This window comes from Gavia stellata, chromosome 34 (genome assembly GCF_030936135.1).
Source record: "Gavia stellata isolate bGavSte3 chromosome 34, bGavSte3.hap2, whole genome shotgun sequence".
Lineage (NCBI taxonomy): Eukaryota > Metazoa > Chordata > Aves > Gaviiformes > Gaviidae > Gavia > Gavia stellata.
The window spans coordinates 542,229-548,228 of NC_082627.1; positions in this window are offsets into that span (position 1 = coordinate 542,229).

Here is a 6,000-nt window from a genome sequence, read left to right on the forward strand (position 1 = left end):
GCATTCCTGAGTTAGGACTGAGAAAGAAATGAACTTGTGTGGCATCAGGTGCTCGTTAACATCATCACACTTAGCAAAAGCCTTCCTGCAAGATGGTCTCTCCTGGAAGTCCCTCTGCAAGCATGCCGAAATTGAGATGCAAGACTAAACTCCTTACAGTTGCTGCACACTAACAAGCTCCCAGGGGAGAGTCAGTGAGCGCGGAGGGCCATGGCAGGAGTCAAGAGCCCTGGAGGTTTAGTAGGGCCTGCCGAGGGCTGTGGGTGATGAAGCTGCTTCAGGAAATTGAAGCGTGCCTCTCTGGGGGCTGATTAGAGCAGAAAATCAGAGGCAGCAATCTCAGGATGACAAAGCAAGGAGACAGAGGTGTCCTGTGTCAGGTAGCCCCTTGGATGTGCCCGTGCTGATCCCCAGCCCATCACAATGATGATGCTTTTGGTCTTCAGCAGCTGAGGTTTCCGTTGTGGTCTCAACAAGGGCTGATACACACAGAGTGCCTACCCACCCTTGCCCCTCAGACGTGGCACTGTGCAGCTCACCTTAAGCCTTTGCCTGTACCCTAACCCTAGTACCTAAGCTGGAGCTCTCATCTTCAGCCCTTCCCTCAACACGAATGCCAAAGCAGAAACACTCACCACATGCCTGCAGCCTAAACCCAAACCCAACTCCCTAGCCCGGTCACCAACGCAGAGAAACGTATTGGAGAGGCCAAGATTAGTGGGAGCCTGGGCTGCAGGGATCATACCCTGGTGGAATTCACTATCTGAAAAGATATATGCCAGGGGAAAAATATAGTCAGGACCCTAAACCTTGGGAAAGAAACATTCAGTTGTTTAAGTAACTGGTAAATGGGACCCATGCGCCCCTGAAGGTCAACCCCCCTCCTGAAGGTCAACAAGTCCAAGTGCAAGGCCCTGCACCTGGGTCGGGGCAAAGCCCAGTATCAATACAGACTTGTTGATCACTGGATTGAGAGCAACCTGTGGAGAAGGACTGGGGCACACTGGTGTGTGAAAAATTGGACAAGAGCTGGCGATGTGCACTTGCAGCTCAGAAAGCCAATCATACCCTGGGCTGCATCAAAAGAAGCATGGCCAGCCAGTGGAGGGAGGGGATTCTCCCTCTCTACTCCAATCTCATGCTACTTCATCTGAAACACTGTGTCTGGTTCTAGGGGCCCCAGGACAATAAAGACATGGACCTGTTGGAGCGGGTCAAGAAAAGCATCACGAAAATTGATTTCAGAGCTGGAAGACCTCTCCTATGAAGAAAAGCCGACAGAGCTGGAATTCACAGATTCACAGAATCACAGAATCTAAGGTTGGAAAAGACCTGTAAGATCATCAAGTCCAACCATCAACCCAACACCACCATGCCCACTAAACCTTGTCCCACGATGCCACGTCCAAATGTTCCTTGAAGACCTCCAGGGATGGTGACTCCACCACTTCCCTGGGCAGTTTGTGCCAATGTTTCACCACTCTCTCAGTAAAGAAATTTTTCCTAATATCCAGCCTGAACGTCCCCTGGTGCAAATTGAGGCCATTTCCTCTTGTCCTGTCGCTAGTCACTTGGGAGAAGAGACCAGCACCCACCTCTCTGCAACCCCCTCTGAGGTAAATGTAGAGAGCGATAAGGTCTCCCCTCAGCCTCCTCTTCTCCAGACTTTACAACCCCAGTTCCCTCAGCCGCCCCTCATCAGACTTGTGCTCCAGACCCCTCACCAGCTTCGTTGCCCTTCTCTGGACACGCTCCAGCTCCTCAATGTCCTTATTGTAGTGAGGGGCCCAAAACTGAACACAAGATTCAAGGTGCGGCCTCACAGCGCCAAGTACAGGGGCACGATCAGTTCCCTCCTCCTGCTGGCCACACTCTTTCTGACACAGGCCAGGATGTCGTTGGTCTTCTTGGCCACCTGGGCACACTGCTGGCTCATCTTCAGCCGGGTGTCAATCAACACCCAGAGATCCTTTTCTGCGGGGGAGCTTTCCAGCCACTCGTCCCCAAGCCTGTAGTGTTGCATGGGGTTGTTGTGACCCAAGTGCAGGACCCGGCACTTGGCCTTGTTGAACCTTATACAATTGGCCTGGGTCCATCGATCCAGCCTGTCCAGATCCTTCTGCAGTGCCTTCCGACCCTCAAACACATCAACACTCCCTCCCAGCTTGGTGTCATCTGCAAACTTACTGAGGGCGCACTCAATCCCCTCGTCCAGATCTCTGATAAAGCTATTGAAGAGAACTGGCCCCAATACTGAGTCCTGGGGAACAGCACTTGTGACTGGCTACCCACTGGATTCCCAGCTCCTGAGGGGCATGAGGAAGGAGAATAGAATACTACAGAAGTTGGACACCAGAGGAGTACACCTTGGCCTGTTCTGGGGAGTTTTTGTGTGGATCTCATTGTCAGCAGCACTGAAGGGCAGCAGAGGTCAGTGCAGCCACTCTTCAAGGACAGCATCTGCCAAGTTCGGTGTGCTGGCCTGACCTTGGCTGGTGGCCAGGTGCCCACTAAGCCGCTCAAGAAGTCCTTCTCTTCCTCAGCAGGACAGGGAGAAATATAAGATTAAAAACTTGTGGGTCAAGATAAAGGCAGATTAATAAAGAAAAGAAAAGGCACCGCACAGAAGCAAAGGAAAAGAAACACCCAAAAATTCATTCTCTATTTCCCATCAGCAGGTGATGTCCAGCCACTTCCCTTCCTGGGAAGTAGGACCTCAGTTCACACAGCGCTTGCTTCCGAACACCCTTCTAGCTACAAATACAAAGCACAGCACTAGGAGGGCTGCTATGAGGAAAGTTAACTCCTCGACCTCACTCGTCCTAATCAGTGGATTGACTTCCTGGCTTAACCGCACTCAAGCCCCCATCCCCAGGCTTGTCCTGCTTGCCTTGCTCAGATACTGTGGGGCTGGGCCCTGGCTGGGGACGCACCACCTGCGTTGCCATCCATGGTGCTTCCCTCGGCTCCCAGCTCACCTTGATTTAGGGAGCAACCTTGCTCTTGCTGCTCCCTGACAGGGCAAGACTGTCTCCTGTCCAAGCAGAGACATTGTCAATATAATACCTGCACCTGACCTCATCATCTAGCCTCGCTTCTCATTCACCACGAAGAAAATACCCTCCAAGGTATCTAGGAAGCACAACTCATCCCACTTAATGTGGATGACTCGAACCACTCGAGAAGCATATGCTTCCCTTTATGGACCATCTTCTTTCCTCCAGATGAACACATGGTCCCCTTGGCCAATGGAAAAGAATAATTGGGAAGAGCGTGACTTATCAGAGGTGCTCTGCACAGATGAAGCCAAAAGCAATGGATTACCTTCAGGAAGTCTCCCTCTGCTGATTACAGCAGAAGTGTAGAACAGCTCGGACTTTGCAACTGTCTCCAAGGTGTGTAAAATTGCCTGAGACTAATTGCACCCCTTCCGTTCTCTAGCTCTGTGCAGATATCACTTCTGTTTCTCATTCCCCCTCACCACTGCCTTCCTAGCTCTATAAATGGGGCTCACTGTGTGTTCACCCACAATAAATCATCAGGAGCTTGCCTTCATGCAATGACTGGATGAAACAAAGACAAGCAGAAGAATATTCACATTTTCCTCTGTGTGCTGTTGGGAGGTTGATCTCAGTAGGGTTTCATGTGCTTGCCCAAGAGTCATACTTCTCTCTCTTCACACAGGGCTCTTGAAGAACAATAATGCAACTCCAGAAGGTGATGATAGGTCTTGCCTCTGCCTTCTGCTTGCAACACAGCATCGGCCTTGGCAGGTAACTTACTGTTGTCTCATGCGTCAGTTCTGGACACACAGAAGATGCCTGAAACTGCTGCGTTCTAAATACTTGGAAGTCCAAAGTTCCCGGTGGTTGGATATTGAGGTTCTCATACCACCAGCAGATGCCAGCATAGGAACACAGGGATATGAATGTGGATTTCTTCTGCCTCATTTCAGCTCTCAGATGATCCAGTCTAAATTAAGGTCAAAGTCTTAGTTCTGAACTTAATCTGTGTTAAGTTCTAAGATCACATCTAATCTCTAAATTTGGCATCTGGTCTGCGGCCCTTTTCTGTGGTCAGTAGAGGCAAATCTGTGAAGTGGTGAGCATATAGTCCCCCACCATAGGACGTGATGAATCATGAACGGGAAATGTTTCTCTTCCCATAAGTAGCAGAAGGAACCAGGAGGAATGACGCAGAGAAGGTGATTTGGGGGGGACTCATCTCAGATAGTTGTAAATGTCTCCTCAGAAGCCATTTGCAATGAGTCCGTCTCATAAATCAAAAGAGAGAGGGACTTTCAAGGTAAAATGTGTCCTGAGCTGACTGAGACTGGTTTTACCTTCAGTTCACTTGCACATTCTGAGACTTACCATACATCTCGGCAACAACAGGATTATTATTACTTCTGGCTGGAGCACGGAGCAATAATGGAACCAGAAAGTCTCCAACCAGCCGGTGCTGTGCAAGATCCATATGGAGGCAGAGCAAGTTTAACCCTCGGGTATTGTCTGCCACAAAAGGATATTTCTGTACAGCAACCCACAGAGAAGCCCCCAAAACATGCACTAGCCCTCTGCCTGTACCAAAGGAAGAATTGCTTCGAAATGGATCCGAATAGTTCTGTGTTCATTACTAAAGTCCTCAAAGTGAACCCGGATGCTTAGTTTCTTTAGTTGTGTGCATGTTCAATTTAGCCCCTGAAAAAACTCCTCCATTATTCATGGAGCTCAGGTGCCAGGGAAGTAGATGGTTATTTTGGGGACTCTTACCCACAGAAGGAAATGTGGTATTTACCGTCCACATCCATTACAAGGAGGAGACCCTGGTCCTCAGACCGTGCTGTTCATAGTGCATAATTTCCACGTCTCCTGGGTCTAGTCTGGCTCCATGAGGATCCCCTACAGCCCAGAAACATAGTCCTGTATTTCTCTGTTTCTCCCACCCAAAGTACATGATGGCTGTAACGCGTGCTTTGTTTTGTTTCGTAGGATGACAGCAAGGATGTTCTGCACACATGTTTGGCATCAAATACAGTTTGGCATCTGGTGAGAGAAAAGAATCAGCGCCTGGCACAGTCTTGGTGATGCGCGTTATAAGGAGCAGCTCTTGGAGTGGCAGCTCTTGGAGAGATCTGTGCCTTCACTTGAGGGAGCCCTTTCCCCAATGAACTACGCCCACAACGGCACCCGGACTTCTCCCTGGTGTGAATGAGGTGAATAAGGTGAAGAGTCTGGAGAACATGTACACAAGGACCTCAGGAACTTGCTGTGTAGAGGCACCAGTGGAGATTCAGCCAAGCCTAAGCTATCTATGTAAAAATATCAGAGCCATTAGTGCACAAGCGACTTTGGGTAGGATTTGTCATGATAACATGCCTGAGCATAGCTAAGCTAAACCCTCACCTGTGATTCCAAAATCTTTTCACTGAAGAAGCCCTGGTGGCACTCTTTGCCAGCTTGGATGGGATAGGACTCATCCTACTGACTCAGGCATCTGAGATACAGCCATTCATCTTAGTTTTCAGTACTATTAATATGTGTGCCAGCGGGATGCAATCATCTCTATATCTCAGTGTTTTCATGGCTTGGGAGGGAAGTTATTTAAACAATGCAAATAAACCCTCTCAGTTCAAATGCAAAAAATATCTCACATAGAATGACAATCCCATGCTTTCATGCAAGTGAAGGAGCAAGTCATGGTTTTGATTCTCTTTCCAAAAGAGAACATTTTTCTTGCAAGCAATGTGTGAAAAATCTTCCAAAAAATTAAAAATCAACAACACTGTGACAGAGATTATGGAAGACGAGATGTTGCTGTTGAATTTTGGAGAGACCTAACAGTCCAGCTGTAAACCTTGTGGCTTGAAACGCTGAACCCTGCTGAGCAAGAGTCCCTCCCCTCTGCAAATTACCACCCCTTGTACTTGTTTCCCACCATGAGTTCCTAAGCTCTTGCAGCAGTGAGACCTATGGTTGGCAGGCCCTGTGGGTCTCGTGC